The sequence below is a fragment of the Oryctolagus cuniculus genome, chromosome 8 (genome assembly GCF_051225735.1).
Source record: "Oryctolagus cuniculus isolate XC-2025 breed Fujian yellow rabbit chromosome 8, ASM5122573v1, whole genome shotgun sequence".
Taxonomy (NCBI): Eukaryota; Metazoa; Chordata; class Mammalia; order Lagomorpha; family Leporidae; genus Oryctolagus; species Oryctolagus cuniculus.
In genome coordinates, this window is record NC_142874.1 from 110,426,112 (window position 1) to 110,451,102 (window position 24,991).

A 24,991-nucleotide genomic window follows, 5' to 3' on the forward strand; every position below is an offset into this window, starting at 1 on the left:
GAATATAATTTGCTATCTAATTCTTTTTTTAAGATTTGTTTATTTTGATGCCAGAGTTAACAGAGGGTGAGAGACACAGAGAGAGAGACAGTGACCTTCCATTCACTCGTTCACTCCAGTAGGCCACAAAGACCAGGGTAGAGCCAGGCTGAAGCCAGGAGCCAGTCGTTTCATCTGGGTCCCCACATGGGTGACAGGGGCCCCACACGTGGGCCATCTGCTGCTGTTTGCTATCTACTTCCTTAGAGAAAAATTTGCCCAGCTCCTGCTAAGTGCTGCTTCAATTATAATCTAGAGACAGCAGAGTCAGTAACACCTGGAACTTCAACAGTGTGAACCTTTTGGGCCACATAATGCTGTGTGTATTGTAGTGTATTTAGCAACAACTCTGACCTAAACCTATCAGATGCCTGTTAGTGCTCTTCCACCCAACTGCTTCGATAAAAATGTCTCTAGACACTGTCAGATGTTCCCTGGTGGACAAAATCTCCACCTGTTGAGAATGACTCCTTTAGAACCTTCTTTAATGGTCTCCTCTCAGACCTACTGAATCAGAATCCTTTGGGTAGAGAGCACCCAGTCTGTGTTTAAAAAGCTTTCCAGGGGGCCGGCGCCATGGCTCACTTGATTAATCCTCTGCCTGTGGCACCGGCATCCCATATGGGCTCTGGGTTCTAATCCCGGCTGCTCCTCTTCCAATCCAGCTCTCTGCTGTGGCCCGGGAAGGCAGTGGAGGATGGCTGAAGTGCTTGGGCCCCTGCACCCGCGTGGGAGACCAGGAGCAAGCACCTGGCTCCTGCTTCGGATTGGTGCAGCGTGGGCTGTGGCGGCCATTTGGGGAGTGAACCGACGGAAGGAAGACCTTTCTCTCTGTCTCTCCCCCTCTCTGCCAAATAAAAAAAAATTTAAAAAAACTCTCCAGATGATTCTTACTTACACTGTAGTTTGCAAACCACTGCTTCAGAGTAGAATAAAGAGCAATGGAATGATCTGCTTCTTGAAGGCTTGGTGGAGTGCTGTGTATAACTACAAGGCGCTGTTTTAGGTGGCATTCGGACAAAATTATTTATATTTCTTATGTAGTGATTTAGATTTTCTGCCTTTTCTGATGACATTTAATGAATCATGTTATCCAGGATATTCATCACTTAATCCAGGTTTTAAAAAGTATTTTCTTAGAGTCAGTAAATAATGTCCTGTGAATCTTTTTATCTAATAGCTTATTATTTTATTACTATTTCCAACAGTGATTTGTAATCATTTGTATCCATTTTCCCAATCTATTTATTCTGGCTTATATTTTTATTCCTTCCTCAATTTGACCTTCCATGGGCTTTTGAGTTATTCATTTTCAAAGTTCTTTATGTGTAATTGTTTATGTGACATTGTTAGCCTATAATGAGTATTTAAAATAGGACTATCCTAAACTCTGTTCATATGTCCCATTAGTTTTATTAGACAATTATTTTTAATAATTAAATTTTTCCACATATCCTAAGGTTTCAGTTTTAGTGTAGTTTTTGACTAATAGATTTCTGAAGACAAAATTAATTTATTTTCAGTTTCCAGTTTCTTGACTCTATTTTACTATTTTCTGGTTAATTTCTAATTTTATTAAATAGTTAGAAAATACAGTTTCTACCTTCTTGAAATAGATTAAATATTTAGAATGCATTAGATTAGTTTTTTTAACTTTAATTTAATAAATATAAATTTCAAAAGTACAACTTCTGGATTATAGTGGCTTTTTCCCCCATAACCTCCCTTCCACCCACAACCATCCCATCTCCCACTCCCTCTCTCATCCCATTCTTCCTCAAGATTCATTTTCAATTATATTTATATACATAAGATCAACTTAGTATATACTAAGTAAAGATTTCAACAGACTGCACACACACAGACACACAAAGTTTAGAGTACTGTTTGAGTAGTAGTTTCACGGTTAATTTGCATAGTACAACACATTAAGGACAGAGATCCTACATGGGGAGTAGGTGCACAGTTGATTTAACAATTGTTGATTTAACAATTGACATTCTTATTTATGACGTCAGTAATCACCCGAGGCTCTTGTCGTGATCTGCCAAGGCTATGGAAGCCTCTTGAGTTCACAAACTCTGATCTTATTTAGATAAGGCTATAGTCAAAGTGGAAGTTCTCTCCTCCCTTCAGAGAAAGGTACCTCCTTCTTTGATGGCCCATTCTTTCCACTGGGATCTCACTCACAGAGGTCTTTCATTTAGGTCTTTTTTTTTTTTTTTTTTTTTTTTTTTTTTTGCCACAGTGTCATGGATTTTCATGCCTGCAAAACTCTCGTGAGCTTTTTAGCCAGATCTGAATGCCTTAAGGGCTGATTCTGAGGCCAGAGTGCTGTTTAGGACAACTGCCATTCTATGAGTTTACTGTGTATCCTGCTTCCCATGTTGGATCGTTCTCTCCTTTTTAATTCTATCAGTTATTATTAGCAGACACTAGTCCTGTTTATGTGATCTCTTTGACTGTTAATCCTATCATTATGATCAATTATGAACTTAAACTGATCACTTTGACTAGTAAGATGGCATTGGTACATGCCACCTTGATGGGACTGAATTGGAATCCCCTGGCACATTTCTATCTCTACCATTAGGGGTAAGTCCGAGTGAGCGTGTGCCAAACTGTACATCTCCTCCCTCTCTTATTCCCACTCTTATATTTAACAGGGATCACTTTTCAGTTAAAGTTAAACAACCAAGAATAATTGTGTTCATTAAAAGAGTTCAACCAATGATATTAAGTAGAAAAAAATACTAAAAGAAATAACATAGCAGATTAGTTTTTATGAGTTATTTTTCCAGTCTGTATCTTGGATTTGTGTACTTCATGTGCCATTCACAGTATGTTGTTCTGTGAATGCTCTGTTGACATGGTGATTTACCGTATGTTGCTCTGGTCGATGTGATTGTCATGTTCTTCTCTATCATGCTTTAAGGTTGCATGTGCCATTTCTTTTGATTATTTGCTCTTTGGATATGTGCTTCCTCCATTTCATGTGTGTTACTTTGGTAAGGTGGATAATTTTACTCAAAGAAGTGTCTTTAAAATAAAAAATTATATAAATTCCTTACTTCTATATTTTAGATATATAAAGCTCCTGTAAGGATCAATGATTATGTTAACATATTTCTCTTCCTACTCTTCTTTTTTCACACCCAATTTAGTTGATGATGTTGGGTTTCTTAATTCATATTTTTGATGAACTGTCTTCTCATTCATTGGCTTTAGGTTTTCAACAGGGTGTTAGAGGAAAAGTAGCTTTGCACTTTCAAATTCTTATAAGCTTTTCCTTTTACACTCTATCCCATTTTGCTAGACTCCTCTATTGTCAGGATGTATGACATTTATAAAAAGTTCTATGACTCTAATTCTCAAGTTTTAATTAAATAGATTCAGTGTTCAGTTTGAGTGATTTTGCTGTAGTTTTATTATTCTTTCCTATTTGGCAAAAAAAAAAAATTACTCACATAATTTCTTCAAGAGGAGCACATAGCAGTATTCCTTGGTTTTGTTCATTCAAAAATGTTAATTTATTGAACAAAAGTTTGGGCTAGTGCAAAATGTTTGGGTCTCATGGCTTTGAGGCCCACCCATTTCTTCTGCTCTCTTCTAATGGTGAATATTGTAATAGAGAAAGCTGACATGTTATGGACTTATATTTATCCCCTTAAAATAATTTACTCCTTCTGCTTGGCTTCCCATAAGAATTTTTTCTTTGCAAACAATTATAACTAGTTATATCTCAACATGCAATGGTGCCATTTGTGCTCATCAATCTAATTCTTTTATTTCTGATAAATTTCCATGAATTTATATTTTAATAATTTTGAGTCTTTTTCTGAGTTCCATATATATCCCCTTATAGTACATTTATGTCTGATTTTACTTTTATTTCATTTTTTCCCTTTTACTGCTTTCCTGAACTTTAGCAGCTCATGATTCATCTACTTTGTTTTCTTACCATCTTTTCTCTGAATCTCACTTAGCCCTCTAGTCATGGAAAAATCTGGTCTATTTTATTATTCAAAATAATTAGAAAATATATGCTGATAGGCAACAAGAAGTTTCTGCCATCCATAAATTCTAACTTTCCATAGGGAATTTCTTCCTGTCCTATGCTATGTGTCATGGAACTTGGAAACTGACAACATGTGTTGCCTGAAAAACTACCGCCTCTTTTTGGTAAAAGAATAGAGATGCTTGAGGCAGGAGGTATGTTCCACATTTTTATTATTGCGCTTCACAGCAGCAAGCACTTAACCCCCTTTCACTGGATTTTACGTAACAGAATCTAAGGTAAATTAGGCACGTTGTTACCGGAAGTATAAGAGGAAAACAACCCTGTGGCCTTTCTGCATTTTGATCCTTCTCCATCACATCCATACAGTGGAGATTTCGGATTCAACTTTCTGTTAACAGGTAGGCAGTCTAGCTGCCAAGTCTGTGTTAATTAATAGCAACTTAATGTCTAATAGCAGTGGCCAATAAAATGCTTGCTGCTTCAAGCTCCATTTAGCCTTGCAATTGCAATTACCTTGTGCTGTGTGTTTCTTCATGGCATGAGGGTGTCATTTGCAGGTTTATAAATGTTTTAGAAGATCAGGAGTTAAAATTAGGTTTTGTTTTCCCTAGTGAAATAACAGATGTTCTAGAATGCTAATTACCCTAGGAACAGTATCATTTACTTAGAATATATTAGGGTCATTACACTTTTTTTTTTTTTCATTTTAGTTTTCTTCCAATGGGTAACATTTTTTCCTCTTATGTGTACGAGGGAAAAATAATAATGAGCATCCTGTTGTCCAGTGCCTACTGTTTTCAGCTCCTAGCAATACTTAGCATTAAAATACTTGGTGTATTTGTACATACAGTGTTGCCAGGCTGCCCATATGGAAATCTTGGCTCCTCTTCTATTAACATTCATCTGAATGGCTGGCTGTTTTCCTTTGCTTTTCTGTCTGCCATTTCTTAGGTTTTCCCTTGGTACTCTTTTCCTCTTGGTGCATACCTTTTTGATTACCTATCAATATAATTATCAGCTACACATAGAAAAAGTGTGTGCTTTCTGTAATAGTTAATTCTTGCTTGAGTTGTGTGAGAATAGGTAGAATGTGTCCTAGTACAAATAATTTTTGACAAATTAACATGTAGTCTCCTCTATTCTCATCAAGTATTTATTCAGTGCCTTCATTAGTACAAAACCATGTTATAATGTGTTTAACTTGGCTAATTTTTTATAACCCTAGCATCTGCAATGTTCTAAATTTTTTATGAAGATTGCTTCCTTAACTGACCTCTTAATTCATTTTGCCATTATGCAAAATACACAATTTCTTGCCAACAAGTTTTTCTACCAGAGTTATATTTACAGTCATTGGGTAGTTTTTATTTTATCTTGTGCCTCTTCTCACCCACCATGATCCAAGAAATTAGAAAATACTTTTAGATTAAAACTTTAGTTTTTATTCTCTTTAAGTAATAATTGCCAGTTAATGCTTCAAAGATACTTTTTGGACTATATTTAATTCTTCTCTGTTTCCTAAAATATGGTAAAGGCCAACCTTCTCTTAAGTTAAGCCTCAGGTTTTAAATAAATATGAAAGCAGGTGCCTCTGGTTATAGACCTCTGTGAATCAATATAATTTTCTTTCCCAAATAAATGTTTCTTTGATTTTTTCATTGATCCTTAATTGCTTTCCCAGCCACATTCTGTAGGAAAACCCCCTCTTCTGAAGTGCTGATTGCTGTTTTTATAATTTCTTTTGTTTAAATAGCATGATACTGCAATTGAATGTAATTATGTACCTGATGTCTTGCATGTAGAACATTAGCAGTCTAACCCAACTGAAGGGTGAAAAAGGCCTCACACGTGGTTCAGCCCCCTTTCCATCAATGATATTTCATCAGTATTATCAATTCTACCTCAAAATTTTATGAGTTCTATGTACTAAATACTCCATAGGATTAATCAGTTAAAAAGTTTGTTCTGGGGGCCAGCGCTATGGCATAGCAGGTAAGCCGCCACCTGCAGTGCCAACATCCCATATGGGTGCCAGTTCAAGTCCTGGTTGCTCCTCTTCCAATCCAGCCCTCTGCTATGGCCTGGGAAAGCAGTGGAAGGTGGCCCAAATCCTTGGGCCCCTGCACCCATGTGGGAGACCTGGAAGAAGCTCCTGGCTTTGGATTGACACTGCTCCAGCCATTGCAGCCATCTGGAGAAAAAACCAGTGGATGAAAGACCTCACTGTCTCTCCCTCTCCCTCTCTCACTCTCTCTTCTCCCTCTGCCTCTCTGTAACTCTGCCTTTCAAATAAATAAATAAATCTTTAAAAAAGTTATTTCTGCCTCTAATTGTCTTTAATATTTCTTAATTACTCTATTTTTAATTGTAGCCTAGAGGTGAATTAAGACCATGATAATATCAAACATAGAATTTCTCTGGTCAGTTTTCACTCAATTTTCAGTCATTTAAGCATTTTTTGAAATTTCATTTAAGTTATACAAGTTTCATGTATTTTATATATACAGATTTAGGAACATAGTGATACTTCTCCCCCTACCATACCCTCACACCCACGCTCCAACCCTTCTTCCTCCTCCATCTCCCACTCCCACCCTTAATTTTTATAAAGATGATCTATTTTCAGGTTACTTCATGATCATAAAGTTAACCCTACTTTAAGTATAAGAGTTCAACAAATCGCATGAAAAAAAAAAAAAAAACCACTGTTCCTCAATGGAAGAGACTAAGGGTTATAAACAAACTTTGAAGCTTAAAATGTCAATTTCACTCCAATACATTACATTTTAGGTACTCTGTTAATTACCATAAATCAGGAAAAAAATATAGTATCTGTCTTTGGGACTGACTTATTTCACTAAGTTTAATGGTTTCCAGTTGCATCCATCTTGTTGAAAAGACAGGATTTCATTATTTTTTCACACTGAGTAGTACTCCATAGATTATATGTACCATAATTTCTTTATCCAGTCAACAGTTGATGGACATCTGGGTTGATTCAATATCTTAGCTATTATTAATTATACTGCAATGAACATGGGGGTACAGATAACCTTTTAATATTCCTGATTTCATTTGGTTTGGGTAAATTTTCAGGAGTGGGATGGCTGGATCATATGGTAAGTCTGTATTCAGATTTCTGAGGTATCTCCATATTGTCTTCCACAGGGGCTAGACAGTTTACATCCCACCAACAATGGATTAGGGTACCTTTTCCCCCACATCCTTACCAGCATCTGTTGTTAGTTGATTTCTGTATGAGAGCCATTCTAATAGGGGTGAGGAGAAACCTAATTGTGGTTTTGATTTGCATTTCCCTGATGCCATTGATTCTGAATGTTTTTTTCACATGCTTGTTTGACATTTGAATTCTCAGCATGATGTAATACCATTCGTCAATTTTGGCTTTGATTTTCTGTGCTTCCAGGATCTTTTCCAAGAAATCTTTGCCAATGCCAATGTCTTGCAGAGATTCCCCAATGTTCTATAGTAATTTGATGATATCAGGTCTTAGATTTAGGTCTCTGATCCATTTTTAATTGATTTTTGTGTAAGGTATAAGATAAGGGTCTAGTTTTTTACTTCTACACTTCGTGATCCAGTTTTCCCAGCACCGTTTGTGAAGAGACTGTCCTTGCTCCAAGGATTGATTTTAGCTCCTTTATCAAAGATAAGTTGGTTATAGATGCGTGGATTGATTTCTGGAGGTTTTTATTCTGTTCCATTGCTCTACGTGTCTGTTTTAGTGCCAGTACCAGGCCATTTTCATTATAATTGCCCTGAATTATGTCTTGAAATCACGTATTGTGTTGCCTCAAGCTTTGTTTTTGTTGTATAAGATTGAAATTAAGCACTTTTTAATATGTCCAACTACTGAATCACTTTTCAGATGTCTGCTGTATGCACAATGATTAGTCTGACTTTCAGATAGAACCTGTCAATTTCTTCCTCTCTTGTATTACGCTTTGCTTCATCTCCTGTGTTTCATTCTTTCAGATGCACACACAAGACACAATTATTCATTCTTGTGTAAGCAAAAGTATTACTTACAATATCCAACAGTGTTAGATTTGATCTGTGTTCCTAAAGTACTCCTACCATTGATGAAACTGCAACTGTTTTTTTTTTTTTAAGTTTTGTTCTGTGTCTTTACTGTCTCTGCCCTCAGACTCATGCTTGAATACATGGGCACTCAAGAAAGACCTTTCCACTGACAAGACCATGGAGATGCTCAGAATAATTGCTATACTTTAACTCTTGTCTGTTTTCTTTAGAAAGGATATTTTCTTGTACTATGATGAAGTCTTTGTCATTTCTCATTCTTTCTTTATCCTTAAAATAAATATAACCTACCCTGTATTCATTCTGAAAGCCTAGCCAGACAAGCCTGCATGCTGAGACATACATACCATCATGTTGGGGGGGGGGGGGATCCCAGCTACACTTAGTTTTAAAATAATACCTCCTATCATCATTGGTTATCAGCTGTTTATTTCTGTTACCTAGACAGATATATGCTTTTTCTTTTTTAAAAAAAGATTTTATTTATATATTTGAGAGGTAGACAGTGAGAGGGAGAGACAGAGAGAAAGGTCTTCCTTCCATTGGTTCACTTCCCAGTTGGCTGCAATGGCCGAGCTTTGCCGTTCCAAAGCCAGGAGCAGGTGCTTTTTCCTGGTCTCCCACGTGGGTGCAGGGGCCACACTGCTTTCCTAGGCCACGGCAGAGAGCTGGATTGGAAGAGGAGTAGCTGGGACTAGAACTGGCACCCATATGGGATGCCAGCACTGCAGGCAGAGGATAAACCTACCTCGCCACAGCGCCGGCCCCAATGTATGCTTTATCTTTTATGAGGTGGTTCTATAGCAAGTACTTAAATTATTATTTAACTAATGTCCTTTTATATTTTTCACTGTAAATATATGTAATTTTCCTTTATCAATTTAAAAAACAGGTAATTCTTAAATGAGAAAATAAGGGAGAACAGAAAAATGGTCATAATTATGCTGTAAACCATAATATTAGTTTCATAAACTACATTGTACTTTTATATGTTTTCTGTGTGCCATAGAATGATGGTATATTTTATAGTATTTGATACCAGGAAATAATCCATGTCATTAAAATATATTGTTAATATTATATGAAGTGAAATCACTTATTCTACAAGAGAACACCATAGAATTAACATCAACTTTAGAGGAAGGTAATTCTAGATATGATTCCTGGTTATGGTGCTTATGAGCCATGAGAACTGGAGAAGTATACACAATATCCTGGTTTTATTCTCTTCATCTTTAAGACAGATATTATATTTATTATACAGATTATTAAGAGAGTTAAATTAGATATTTATGATATATTATGCCTGGGAGATATATAATATAATATAATATAATATATTTATATATATATATAAATTTTGCTATTCCATACCTTTTGTTGTCTCAATGACCACCACTCATTTTTTAAAAGGAATTCATTAATACATTTGATTCTCAGGGTCACAACAAGTACATGGTGTTTGCTATAACATAATTCTCATGCTAATGTAATATAAAGAGAACAGATTCCATGCAGTTCAAACACAGTTCTAAAAATATAATACTTCCTTTTCTCCCGTCCTCCTTCCCTCTCTCCCTTCCTCTTTATTTTTTTTGTCTCTTCCTCCCTGCCTTCCTTCCTTTTTTAAAATTTGAGATAACATTTTTAAAGGTTAACTTTTATTTATTTGAAAGAGTTAAATATAGAGGGAGAGAGAGAGAGAGAGAGAGATCAATCTTCCACCAGTGTCTCAACGTGTTTCCTATGTTTTCTTCCAACAACTTCATAGTCTCAGGCTTTAAATTTAGGTCTTTCATTCCTACTGAGTTTATTTTTGTATATGATTAGAAGTATGGCTCTAATTTCATTTTTATAGTTATATACATATAGTTTTGCCAATATCATTTATTGAGGAGACTATCCTTACTCCAGTGTATGGTCTTGGAACTTTTGACAAAAATCAGTTGGAGATATGTACATGAATTGATTTCTGAAGTCTCTATTCTCTATTGCATTGATCATGTTTTGTTTTTTCTGGCATTACCATGATGTTTTAATTTTGATAGCTCTTAGCATGCTTTAAAGTCAGGTTTTGTGTAGCATCCAGCTTGATTTTTCTTGTTCAGGATCATTTTGGTTATTCTGAGTCTTTTGTGATTCTGTATGAATTTTAGGATTTTTTCTAATTCTGCAAAGAATGTCATTGATATTTTGATAGGGATTGCATTGAATCTGTAGATTGCTTTAGGTAGTATAGAAAATTCAATGATATTAATTCTTCCACTCCTCTAACGTTCTTAGTCTTTTTGAAATATTTCAGTATATAAAAATACTGCAATGTTAATACCCAAGAGAAAAGCCATTATTATGTGTGTGCTGGTCAGTATATCAGTGTGGGACAGATTTTTTTAAAAACCTAAAATTTCATACCCTTAAAAAATTAAATAAAGGACTGGTGAAAGTAGAAATTCTTGTCTTTTTTAAATATGAGGACAAATGCTTTCAGCTTGTCTCCATTCAATATGCGATTGACTGTTGGTTTGTCATATGTAATTTTGAGGTATATTCCTTCTATACATAATTTGTCGGAGTTTTTTTTTTTATCATGAAGAGTTGTTGAATCTTATTAAATGCTTTCTCTGCATTATTGAGATGACCATGTAGTTTTTGTTATTCATTCTATTGATATGATTTATTATGTTTATTAATTTGTGAATGTTGAAGCAGCCTTGCATCTCTGGGATAAATCCAGGTTGATGGTGATGTCTGATCTTTTTGATATGGCATTGGAGTCAAGTTTGCTAGTATTGAGAATTATTGGGGGGCCAGCGCCATGGCTCACTTAGTTAATCCTCTGCCTGCTGCGCCAACTTCCCATATGGACACGGGGTTCTAGGCCCGGTTGCTTCTCTTCCAGTCCAGCTCTCTGCTGTGGCCCGAGAGGGCAGTGGAGGATGGCCTAGGTACTTGGGCCCTGCACCCACATGGGAGACCAGGAGGAAGCACCTGGCTCCTGGCTTCGGATTGGCACAGTGCCAGCCGTAGCAGCCATTTGGGGAGTGAACCGACGGAAGGAAGACCTTTCTCTCTGTCTCTACCTCTCACTGTCTGTAACTCTACCAGTCAAATAAAAAAAAAAAGGGGGGGCTGGTGCTGTGGCTCACTTGGTTAATCCTCCACCTGTGGCACTGGCATCCCATATGGGCACTGGGTTCTAATCCCGGTTGCTCCTCTTCCAGTCCAGCTCTCTGCTGTGGCCCAGGAGGGCAGTGGAGGATGGTCCGAGTACTAGGGCCCCTGCCCCCGCATGGGAGACCAGGAGGAAGCTCCTGGCTCCTGGCTCCGGATTGGCACAGCGCCGGCCATAGCGGCCATTTGGGGAGTGAACCAACGGAAGGAAGACCTTTCTCTCTGTCTCTCTCTCTTACTGTCTAACTCTACCTGTCAAATAAAAAAGAGAGAGAATTATTGAATTTATGTTCATTAAGGATATGTCTGATGTTTTCTTTTCATGTTTTGTCTTTGGTTTTGGTAGCATGTTGATGCTAGCAACATAAAGAGTTTGGCAGAGTTCCATTCTGTTCAATATTTTGCTATAGTATGAAAATTATTAGAGTTAGTTGCTCTTTAAATATATTGTATAATTCAGTAGGAAAGCCATAAGGTTCCAGACATTTCCTTAAAGGAAATCTTTAGTTACCACTTAAATCTCATTGTTTGTTATGGGTCTGTTTAGATCATCTGTGTCTTCTTGATTTAATCTTGTTGACATATATCAAGAAATTTCCCCACTTCTTCTAAGTTTTCCAATTCATTAGCATGTGATTCTTCATAGTAGTTTCTTATGACCCTTTCTATTTCAAGGCTATTGGTTGTAAAGTCTCTTTTTCACTTCTAGTGTTATTTTATTTGAGTTTTTTTGTCCTTTTTTCTTGGTTAGTGTGGCTAACAGTTTGCCTATTTTGTTTACCAGGAAATAAGAAACAGATTTTGTTTTGTCAATCATCATATTTTTATTAGTTGCAATTTCACTTATTTCTGCTCTGATCCTTACCTCCTGCTAACTTGGGATTTGGTTTGCTCTTTCTTTTTCTAAGTCTTGAGCTGCATCATTAGATCATTTATTTGAGATGTTTCTCTTTTGTTGAGGTAAACACTTAATGCTATAAACTTCCCTCAATACTGCTTTTCTTGTATTCCACAGGTGTTGATATATTGTGTTTTTCATTTCATTCATTTTAAGAAAGAATTTTATTTCTTTTTAAATTTCTTCAGTGACCCATTGGTCATTCAATAGCATGTTGTTTAATTTCCTTGTGTTTGTGAATGTTCGAATTCTTCTTCTGGTTGGCAATTTCTACTTTTATTCCCTTGTGGTCTGATTTCAGTCTTTTTAAATTTACTAAGACTTGATTTATGGCCTAATAGTCAATCCTAGAAAATGTTCCATTTGCTGATGAGAAGAATGTATTCTGTAGCTGTTGAGTGAAATGTCCCGTAAATGTCTATAGGTCCATTTGCTCAATTGTATGTATGGTTCAATTCCTATGTATCTCTTGTTGATCTGTCTGGATGATCTATCCATTGATGAGAGTGGGGTCTTGAAGTCACCCACTGTTGTTGTGTTGAAGTCTGTCTTACGTTTTAGGTCTAATAGTATTTGCTGGATGTATTTCGATGGTCTTGTGTTTGAAGCATATGTATTTATCACTCTTAGGTCTTCTGGCTGCATTGATTCTTCACTTTCAATCTATTTATATCGTGTGTGTGTGTGTGTGTGTGTGTGTGTGTGTGAAATGAGTTTATGTAGACAATACATAGAGGAGTCTTTCTTTTTTCATTCTTTCAACTAATCTAAATCTGTAGGCTGGAGAATCTAATCTATTCATGTTCAAAGTTAGATAGCAACTAACACCTGTTATTTTGTTGATTGGTTACTTATTATACCTGCTCTGTTAGTATATCAGGTGATGTGATCTATTTTCATGATGTTTACTTCTAATGTCAGACTCTCTTTAGGATTTCTAATAAGGCTGGTCTGGTGTTGGTGAATTCTCTCAGTTTTTGCTTATCTGGGAAATACCTTATTTCTCCTTTACTTTAAATGATAAAGCCGCTAGATAAAATCATGGTTGGAAGCATTTTAATTTTATGACCTTGAATATATTATCCCACTCTCTTCTGGTCTGTAGGGTTTCTGCTGAGAAGTCTGCTGTTAGGCTAATTGGTTTTCCTTTCTATGAAACATGATGCTTTTCTTGTACTATCTTTAGGATCTCTCCTTGTCCTTAAAGTTTAACAATGTAACTACAGTATGCCTTGGAGAAGATCTTTTTTGGTTGAGTCTGCTTGGGGTGGAGTCCTTTCAACTTCCTGAATCTGTATGTCCATGTTTCTTTCAAGACCTGGGAAATTTAAAATATTATTTCATTTAGCAGGTTTTTAAGGCCTTTTTTTCTTTGCTTGGCCTTCAGGAATTCCTCCAGTATGTATTTGTTCATTTAATTGTAACCCATATTTCATGTACACTCTTTTCATTCTTTTAAATTCCTTCTCTCTTTTTTTTCAAATTGGGTTATTCAAAAGTTTTGTCTTCCACATTAGAAATTCTTTCCTCCAACTGGTCTATTCTTCTGTTGAATCTCTGTCATATTTTTATTTCACTGATTGAAATTTTCATCTCCAAAATTTCTATTTGGTTCTATTAGTGTTTCTGTCTCCTAAGTGAATTTTTCATTTGTTTTGCCCATTGATTTCCCATTTCTTTGAGTACTCTATCTGTATTCTCTTGTATCACATTGAATTATCTTACAATCATCATTTTGAATCCTATTTCTGGTATTTCACAGATTTCCTTCACATCAGGATCTAGTTTTGGGGAGCTACTATGTTCTCTTGATGGTATCATGTTACCTTGCTTCTTCATGTTTCCTGTATCCCTGTGTTGATGTCTATGTGTATGGCGAAATAGCTCCTTCTTTTTGGAGTAGGTTTTAATGGTAAAGAGCTTATAGTTTGGATGGAGTGCAGGCTATTACTTGACTTGTTTCTTTGGCTTTGGTTCTAGGTGAGCCTTAAGTATAACCTCCTAGAGATTTCCTTTGCTTTAATGTCAGCTGTTTCTATAAGTGACACAGTAGTCTAGTTTACTGCAGTTTGTAGGAGTAGAGTGTGACTTTGAGGTGAATGTGAGTTTCTGAGGGTATGTATCTTCAGTCCCCAGAGAGTTCAATGTCAGTTACACCAGGGCTTGTGACAGCCAGGTGAGTTATTCTTGGTACTGTGGGATGTAAAGAGGACTGTTGCCTTGTCCTACTGGCAAGACTGAGTGATGCTAAGGCTTGTGGTACCAATAGTAGTAGCTCTGGGACCCTGTGATGTGGACCAGCTCTTCCTCAGGGCCTGCTGAGAGAGTGAAACTGGGAAACTGGTACTGGGGCCTCTGCTACCAACAGCCTCAGTCCCAGGACAGGGGGATGTGAACTCACTCTGGTCTTACAGGATGACTGCAAAGTATGCAGGAGATTTTGCACTAGTAGGTATGGTTCTGGAGAGGTGGAATGCAGGCAGGTCCCACCAGGTAGATTCCAGTGTGTTTGAGTAAATTAGTACTAATCGTTACAGTCCTGGTGTTTCAGGGTGCAGTCAGGTCATTACCCATACTTCCAGAGTGGGAGCCAGCTCCACGGCTGTGGCATTAGGGGAGTGAACCAGCAGATGGAAGATATTCTCCCTCTCTCTCTCTCCCTCTCCCTCTCCCCTTCCCTCTCCCTCCCTCCATCCCTCCCTCTCTCTCTCTCTCAATCCCTCCCTCCCTCTCCTCTCTCTCCTTTCCTCTCTCCCTCCATCCCTGTCTCTCCCCCTCCTTCCCCCTCCCTCCTCCCTTCCTCACCACCTTCTCTCTGTGTATCTCTGCCTTTCAAATAAATAAGCAAATCTTTTTAAAGATTTTCACCTTGTACTTGTGTTTAAATGAGAATGTTTGGGATCTATTGCATTAAATTATAAGATTCAATTCACCTGTTTTTTTTTTTTTTTTGTAGTTTGGGTTGATGCAGCTACTAGATAATTTTAGATTTAATGTTGAGCTCACAGCCATATTTCTATTATATGGAGCTAATCTAGAGATCGTTCTATGGAGCTAATTTGAGTTCGATCTTTAAGGATGAAATACTTATTGACATAGAGACTATTGCTAGAATAGCACTATTTACATTCCCATTCCTTGGCTTTATTCAAATTCTACACTCACTTCTGAGCATCACTTCTGAGCCTCATCTCCTGAGCAGAAGTGTGTACAACACACTCCATCTTTCATGCCACGTTCTCTGCCCTGTCTGTATATGAATTCTTCATCACCAGAGAGACCAGGAGTGTAACATTGCTTTGAAATAACTGCCTCTTCTCCACCCCCATCCCTCCTGTCATATGATCATGACTATGACTTAGCCCTGATTTTAAAAGATTGCTGTAGTGATTTAACTAGAGAAAGTATTTTGCACTAATCCTCTGGCACTATATTTTAGATCCAAAGATCTTTAATGATACTTATTAGACTTACACTTTGATATGATACAACTTCTGAGTAGGAATCTGTCTGCCTGCCTTCATGGTTTTAGTTCAGCTGTTTCAATAAATATGGAGAACAGCCTGTTGTAATTTAATATGTGGAGAAGAGCCTGTTGCAATTTAATATGCTTTATTAACACCTTTGGCATAGCTTGAAAAACTGATGGGATGCATTTTCAACTGATTACTCCTCTGTTATAGAAAGAGAAATTCTGCAAGTGATAGGAGTTAATTTTGCTTAAAAAAATTGTTTTTGATAGAGAGAAATATCAGTCATCCCTACTGATTCATTTCCCCAGATTTCCACACTTACTGGGGCTAAGTTTAAGGCCAGAGATGAGAAATAATTCCGATTTCCCACATGGGTTCCAGTCCCCCAATTACTTGAGCTATCACCACTGCCACCCAGGTCTGCGTTAGCAGGAAGCTGGAGTGAGGAGTTGAGGTTGATGCTGAACCTATGTGGGATGTAGGGGTCTTACCTAACGTCTTCACTACTTGGCCGAACGCCCTTCCCAGGAGCAACTTGTTTTAAACCTGGAAAAAATAAAAGAACAAGGCTATCAAATGAAAGTACAGGACAGAGGCCGGCGCCGCGGCTCACTAGGCTAATACTCCGCCTAGCGGCGCCGGCACACCGGGTTCTAGTCCCGGTCGGGGCGCCAGATTCTGTCCCGGTTGCCCCTCTTCCAGGCCAGCTCTCTGCTGTGGCCTGGGAGTGCAGTGAAGGATGGCCCAAGTGCTTGGGCCCTGCACCCCATGGGAGACCAGGAGAAGTACCTGGCTCCTGCCATCGGATCAGCGCGGTGCGCTGGCCGCAGCGCGCCGGCCGCGGCGGCCATTGGAGGGTGAACCAAGGGCAAAGGAAGACCTTTCTCTCTGTCTCTCTCTCTCTCACTGTCCACTCTGCCTGTCAAAAAAAAAAAAAAAAAAAAAAAAGAGAGAGAAAGTACAGGACAGAAGATTCTTGCTCTTTTATCCTCCTCACTTGTACTAACTTCAGCTTTGAGTTCATGACTGTGTATGCATACATATGGTACTTGGTCTGGATGGAACAGTGAAACAGTGAGTCTCCAGAAGCTTATTTAAAAATATTTTATGTATTTGTTTTATTTGAAAAGCAGAGAGGCACAGGGAGAGAGACACCTTCCATCTGCTAGTTTACTCCCCAAGTGCCTGCAACAGCCAAAGCTAGGAGCCAAGAACTCAATCCCAGTCTCCTATGTGGGTGGCAAGGACCCAAGTACTTGAACCATCACCTGCTGCTTCCCAGGGTGTGCATTAGTAGGAAGCTGGAAACTGAGAGGGAACCAAAACTTGAATCCAGGCACTCTGATATGGGATTTGGGCATTCCAAGTTGCGTCTTAACCACTGTGCCAAGTACCAGCATCTGAAGCTTATCTTTCACACTAAATTAATTAATTAATCGACTTAATTAATGTTTAATTGCTAGAGGATACTATTATGGATGGATATAAGTGATCTACCAATTTATATTTCCTATTAGAAAACCTCTTTTTCAAGTAAAATGTTGAGATAAAGACGTAATTCCCTTAAGGAGAGATAGTGATCAAAACACTACTTTTTTTTTTTTTTGACAGGCAGAGTGGATAGTGAGAGAGAGAGACAGAGAGAAAGGTCTTCCTTTGCCGTTGGTTCACCCTCTAATGGCCGCCACAGCTGGCACACTGCAGCCGGCGCACTGTGCTGATCCGATGGCAGGAGCCAGGTACTTCTCCTGGTCTCCCATGGGGTGCAGGGCCCAAGCACTTGGGCCATCCTCCACTGCCTTCCCTGGCCACAGCAGAGAGCTGGCCTGGAAGAGGGGAAAGAATCCGGTGCCCCAAAAAACACTATTAATTAAAGTTAAGAACCTAATGCTGTTGGTTCCTTTCCTTACACATTGATTTTAGTCGTAGCTGTGTCTGTGTTGCTAACATTCAGAATCCTACTGGCATCACTTTCTCAGGCTTTCTTTTATTCCAACTGGACATAGAGTGGATTACTGTTTCATTAGTTGCTGTAACATATATCTAATGAAATAATTATTTTATTATTCAATATGACAGATTTCTATTCTTGTTGATGGTTTCTCAAATTGTCCTAAGGTTAACCAGAAGAGGGGAATGTTTTTCATGACATTGAGAACCAAATATGATCCCCATTTTCACAGTCTTGGTCATAACCTGTCTCCCATCCAGCAGCTTTGCAACACGTTGACTACTAATAATTCAGTATTATTTTCCATGTGAATAAATCTTACAATCTCAATGCATTTTTTGAGATGATGATCACATAGCAAGTGTGATCCTGAGTATTATATTTTTAAAATTTTCCCAGGGGCTGTGGAAACAAAGATACCTGACCTCAATCAGGCAAAACCAAGAATAGGAGTTGGATCTTTATATATGCTGTCCAGTGTTCATTAAACCTATACAGATGATGACCTCTCAGACTTTGCTTCAAGACGCTTGCATTCAGAAAATAGTTGCTGGTGTGTCCTTTGAGTCATTGAAAAACTGATGACTTTATTAAGACTTTCTGTTAAGGGAGAGAGAGATTGAGAACCTGAGAGTGAGAGCAAGAGAGATTGAGATCTTCGATATATGAATTAACTCCCCAAATGCCTGTAATGGAACTCAGTCTGGGTCTTCCACATGGGTGGCAGGTACCCAAGTGTTCAAGCTATCACCTGCTGTTTCCCCAGAGTGTGCATTAGCAGGAAGCTGGTATTGGAAGTGGAGCTGGGACATGACTCCAGGCGCTGTGATATAGTAACGTTCAGAGGTACTGGGAGCTAGAGCTTTGGTATGAAATTTAAATGTGCACAATTCAGCCCATAACATAGTCCATACCTGATTCTTGATCTAAAACTAAAGACATCTTTTTCATTTTTGTTGCAATCATGGACTACATTGCAATTAGATTTAAGAAAAAAAAAGAATATCTCTGCAAACTAAGCTGATTAAAACCAAATACTCATACTACTACTACTACTTCACTTTTAAGAAAGATGTTATTGTCATCAAGTGAAGTGACAGTCCAGGTAGTCTTTGAGAATAAATAGTACTTGTGTGCACCTTGACACGTTTCTGTTAGGCCCAGCTTAAATCCTGCTACTTCTTTAATTGGCCACCCAGTCCTCAGTAATCCTTCCTTCATCCAAACAGCTGAAACAGTTTTGATCTTAATAAGACTTTTGGTTCTCCAACTGCATGGTTAAGTGCCACCAAAGATAAAACTATGTCCTGCATATAAATTTTTTAAAATATTTATTTATTTGAGAGGTAAAGTTACAAACAGAGAGAAGGAGAGACAGAGAGAAAGGTCTTCCATCGATTGGTTCACTCCCCAAATGGCTGCAATGGCTGGAGCTGGGTCAGGCTGAAGCCAGGACCCAAGAGCTTCTTCTGGGTCTCCCAAGCAGGTACCAGAGGACGATCTTCCACTGCTTTCCCAGGCCATCAGCAGAGAGCTGGATCAGAAGAGGAGCAGCTGGGACATGAACTGGCACCCATTTTGGATGCTGGCACTGCAGGCAGAGGTTTAGCCTACTAATCCACAGCATTGGCCCTCATATAAATGTTTTTTACATCTATTGAACAACAACAACAAAATACTGTGTTAGTAACTGTGTATTAGATCTGAAGACTATCAAGAAAACTAAAGTATGACCTTTTCCTCTAAAAGCTGAAAACCTAGTAAGGAGATATATTGATGAAATCAATACTGAGAATAATTAGAATATGCTACTTAATCTTAGTCTTTTTTTTTCTTTAAATATTTTATTTATTTATTTGAGAGGTAGAGTTAGAGACAGTGAGAGGGAGAGACAGAGAGAAAAGTATTCCTTCCGCTGGTTCACCCCCAAATGGCCACAATGGCGAGAGCTGCACCGATCCGAAACCAGGAGCCAGGTACTTCTTTCAGGTCTCCCACATGGGGGCAGGAGCCCAAGCACTTGGGCCATCTTCTGCTTTCCCAGGCCACAGAAGAGAGCTGGATTGGAAGAGGAGCAGCTAGGACTAGAACCGGCGCTCATATGGGATGCCGGCGCCGCAGGCAGAGGATTAACCTACTATGCCACGGAGTTGGCCCCTCTTTATTTTTGTTTTGTTTTGTTTTGTTTGCTACTCAATCTTAGAAAACAGCTTTTCTTGTCCTGCCTATTACCATTCCACTACTGGTCAAGGTGACCAGCACCTCCAGTACACTAAGTCCAATGGTTAATTGGTGTTCAAATTACACAATCTCTTGGCTCTCCTCTACCTCACAGTTCACTTCTCATTCTCCTCTGCTGATTTTCTTTTGATCCTCAACTTGGTGACCTCCTAGTTATGTGATACAAGGGCCTTGCAAATCAATCTTTGATACTTTTATTCTCTGTGTCTCTGTTCACTGTGATCCAAATTCTGTTTTAGTTCCATACATATGCTGATGATTCCCCCATCTGAAGGGTGTTTAAGAAGTTCATGGAAAAATTATGCATTAATTTTAATATTGTTGCATCAAAACTAGCTGTAATTCCATTTCCATGAACTTTTTGAACTACTCTTGTGTAGAGTTCCAGTCCATCTCTTTTGCTGTACTTTCAGGTTTTATTCAAATGCTAATAGTCAAGCAGAACATGCCTCCAATTGAACTCTTGGTCTTGTCCCCACACATGCTTCATCCACAGTCTTCCCCAGCTTGGATAATGACAGTCCCATCTTTCTGATTTGATTTGGATCAAAAACTATGGAGTCGTGTTGATTATTCTCTTTCTCTCATATCTCACTTAATATTCATTCCGTAAAAATGTTGTAGGTTCCCTTTTCAAAATATATCCCAAGATTTAATATGCTGTGCAGTCCACTCTATTGCTTCTATCTAAGTCATTGTCATTTCTTACCTAGATTATTATAAAAGGACCCTCACTCATTTCCCTGCATCTGTTCTTAATTCTATTTTTAACATCATAGCCAGAGGGAGTCCTTTGAAACTTAAATCAGATCATATTACTGCTTTACTCTAAACCCTGAAATATTCGTGGTTCTTAGAACGGAAGCGAGAGTCCTTGCAGTGACCTTCAAGGTCCTTTACCATCTGGCCTTCAGGTATCTGTCTGATGATGTCTCTTAACTTCTCTTGCCTTTGATCACTCTCCCTGCCTTGCATCAAAGCCCAATCATGATCACACCTTGTGGCTTTACAGTAGCTCTTCTCTCTTTTCTCGAATACCTTTCTTCCAGTTAGCGTCATGGTTAACCCGTTTTCCTTAATTCAGGCTTTGTTCAAATATCTGCTTTGTTGGCTATCACTACTTAAAACTGTCAGCTGACCTCTCCCCCCTCACTTCAAACAGCCACTAACATGAAATTTTTTTAAAAAATATCTGTTTTTAAATTCATTTTTCTGTTCTTGTCCACAGCATTTATCACCTTCTAAGATATACAATTTACTTTCATTGTTCTCATTCTTTACAGTGTATTTCTTCCACAGGAGTGCACATTTAGGAGAGCAGAGATATTAGTTTTAGTCTTTAGAAGAGTGTCTGGTTGACAGTAGTTTTTCTTATATATTTGTTGAAGAAATGCACAAGTGAATGAATTAATCAGTGTGAACTCACATTGTAATATTTAGTGATATATTCCAAGTATCCCTGACAGCTGTGGGTTTGAATCTCCCAAGAGGGTTCAGCAAAGATTAGCTTGATTCCTGGTTTAATTATCTGTAATTATGCAATTATTAAGTATCGTAGATTAAACATTAGTGTTAGTGAAAGATGATGTCTTTGGTCTCTCTCTTGGTGGATACTGCATTCATCTTTGGCCCATAAGGACAACGTCTATTTATGAAGTGCATGCAATTGTATAGCATGATTTAGGGCAAGTGCTCTGGAGTCATTATTCCTGGGTCCAAAAGAGATCAATATCTTTTTTTTTTTTTTTTTTTTTTTGACAGGCAGAGTGGACAGTGAGAGAGAGAGACAAAGAGAAAAGTCTTCCTTTGCCGTTGGTTCACCCTCCAATGGCCGCCGCGGCTGGTGTGCTGCGGCCAGCGCACCACGCTGATGCGATTGCAGGAGCTAGGTACTTATCCTGGTCTCCCATGTGGTGCAGGGCCCAAATACTTGGGCCATCCTCCACTGCACTCCCTGGCCACAGCAGAGAGCTGGCCTGGAAGAGGGGCAACTGGGACAGAATCCGGCCCCCTGACCGGGACTAGAACCCAGTGTGCTGGCGCCACAAGGCAGAGGATTAGCCTAGTGAGCCGCGGCACTGGCCAGAGCTCAATATCTTAAACGGAAGGCAACTGACTTGAACTTCAGGTGCCCTCATCTATGAGATAGCAAAGCTAAGAGGACTTATCTGACATGGTATTGTGAAAATTAAATGAGTAGTGAACCTAGAACAGGGCTTGCCATGTAGGAGTTGCCTAATATTGTGCAGATATTGTGTGGGTATTAACTCAGGAAGGAACCCTTATTTGATGTAAAGAACATCATGTGAAGTTTAAGACTGAGATCTAAGACTGGCTTCATCACAAACTAGTTATATGGGTTAAGCAAGCCATTTAAAGACTGCTTATATTGGAAAACAAAAGGGTGGTAGAAATTTCATAGAAGGCATTTTCTTGCTTTAAAATCCCATAATTCTAAAATAATTTATTGAAGACATGTTTCCTTAAAGGACCATTTATCAAATATCTAACTCATTCCTTATAGAAATGGGTTTTTATTTAATTTATTCTGTAGATAAACTACATGTTATTTAACTGATAGAATTCATGCTTCTGGCAAGGACAAGGTTGAGCTTCAAGAAATACTAATTAATGGAGATGACGCATATGTATAGCATCTCATAGATTAAAAAATGAGTTTTGAATAACATCTAAACAATCTTGATCTTTTGCAATGAATCTTTCTTTGAAGGAATATTGCAAGCCTGTGTATAGTGTTTATTTTAGTCACATGACAACTATATATTTTGCAAGATCTGACAAAATCTTATTAAATTTTCATATTTCAGTTTGATAAGTAGGAACTCATATGCCTTCAGACTGTAGATAATGGCAAGAGCAATGAACAACTCATTTCCTAAATGTTTTATAATGATCAATTCTCAAAATGATTTTCATGAAAGTACTCTATTACTTTTTTTAAAAAATTGACCATTAGAAGTAAGGGAATAGGCTAGATAGTAAAATTGCATTTAAACAGATTTCTCTTGGATAAGTTATTAAGATCGGTGGACATCTGTATGCTTTTGTTTTTGTTTTCTTTCCATTTGTAGCTTAAGGTAAACATTATAGATAGTTTAATAACAAAGAATAATTGCATCATTCAAAACACATTCTCTAAAAAAAATTCCATTTAAAAGTGTTATTTTCATCTTCTGGCCATTTGCACATTTAATTCAAACACTATTTCAAAGACAAAATTTTCAAGATAAATGGGATAGATTCATAGTAGTTTGGGCAATGGAAATGGATTTTAAATTTGTTTTCTTTTCCTTAAGGTTTGATTTTTAAAAAAATATCAATGAGATGCAATACTTGTATTACTGCTCTATAGCTAAGAATTAGAGCATCTACAAGATTATTTAAAGGAACAGTAAAGGAAAGTTTTTGGTTAGAAAGAAACTACTAGAAGTAAAAAAAAAAAATGAGGACTTATTTTATTACTTGGAACTTCTCTCTAAACATAAATGTAGTCTTGGTGTCAGATATACTTGACTCTTGAAAAGTAGATGCATATGCTACTTGGCATTGGGAAATAGACATCAAATTCATGTGCTCCATCTTGTACTAAATGCTTTTACTTTGAAATCTCATTTTAACCCTGCAAAGCAAGCACATGTTGGGAAAGAAAATTTGATTTCCAGTAAAATTTCTCATAAAAATATTTTTTAATAGTGCAAATTTACAGGCCCATAGGAATAAACTAATAATCTAGGGGAGGGAGTTTTGAAGAATCTTTGTAAAATAGATTTTGAATGGCTTTGAAGTTAGCCTAACTCTATTGGGATTTCAAAATATATTATGAATGTCCATATAGAAGAATATCTTAATGTTTGATGGTTGATGTAATATATTTTATACCATAGATGTTAGTTCAATCTCATTACATAAATATTTTCAAATGCTTCTGTGTAGTTTATGAAGTCATTCAAGTGTAGAAAAATAATATAAATACCTACATATTGCTCAGTTTTCCATTCTTTTATAATAATATTAATTGTAAGAAGTCTATAGCATTATCTCTTATACTTGTTCAATTTATGCCCACAATCTATGTTTCTCTTTTAATCAAAATATATTTTTTCAGGGACCAATATTGTGGTGGAGTGGTTTAAGGTACCACTTGTGATGCTGTTGTACCCTATCAGAGTACTGTGTAGAGTCCTGGCTGCTCCTACAATCCAGCTCCCTGCTAGTGCACCTGGGAATGCAGCACTAGATTTCCCAGGTACTTGGGCCACTGAACCCATATAGGAGACCCATGTGGCTTCTCCTGGCCCAGCCACAAGCATTGTAATCATTTGGGGTGTGTACCAGTGGATAAAAGATCTGTTTCTGTCTCTCTGTCTCTCATTCTCGCTCTCCCTCAGTCTCTCATTCTCCCTCTCTTCTTCCCTCCCTTTCTGTCACTCTACCTTTCAAATAAATAAAATAAATCTTTAAAATATAATTTCTCAAACATGCAGCATTTTAGGATTAAATAACTATGTTTTCATTGGCCTTCATTGGATAAATGATATACAAATGCCACTATTTTAGTCATTTATGATGTTAAAATATCATGGTTTTTTTGCTATTTTCTGACTCATTTGTCCTCCATGCACACTGCATTAATTTCAACATAAATGTATGGAAACCACATACAGTGATCTGACCGTAGCATAGTTTAATTATTAAAAGAAGTTGTTTGCTGTATTCTTGAGAAGACTTTTTCTTAATATGTGATACCATTTTATGAAGCATATTTACTTTGCCTAATGTTCTTCTTAATAATTGAGATGCATTGTGAAATAAAACACAATCCAATTATAGCAGAATACCAAGTTGGGCAAAATTACCTAACATTCCTCTGCATTTCCTTCTGGTATTCATCACCTTCGTTTGTCAGATAACACCCTCATGTCATGAAATATTCAGCTCACTTCACATCACATGCAATAGTAGTAATTTTACTGATTTGGGAGTCAGATAACCTGGTTTTGAGTCCTTATTGTATCCCTTACAGATGAGTGATATTGAATAAGATATTGAGCAAGTCATTTCAAAGCTTGTCACCCGTTATTTTCACATATAAAATTAATAGAAAATAATACATA

At 37.6% G+C, this 24,991-nt stretch overlaps 1 protein-coding gene across 4 annotated transcripts in view; it reads left to right on the forward strand.

Annotated features, from left to right (window-relative positions):
• The window catches only part of ARHGAP24 (Rho GTPase activating protein 24), an 867,261-nt gene that overhangs the window by 470,856 nt on the left and 371,414 nt on the right, over positions 1-24,991 (forward strand). The window lies entirely within an intron of this gene.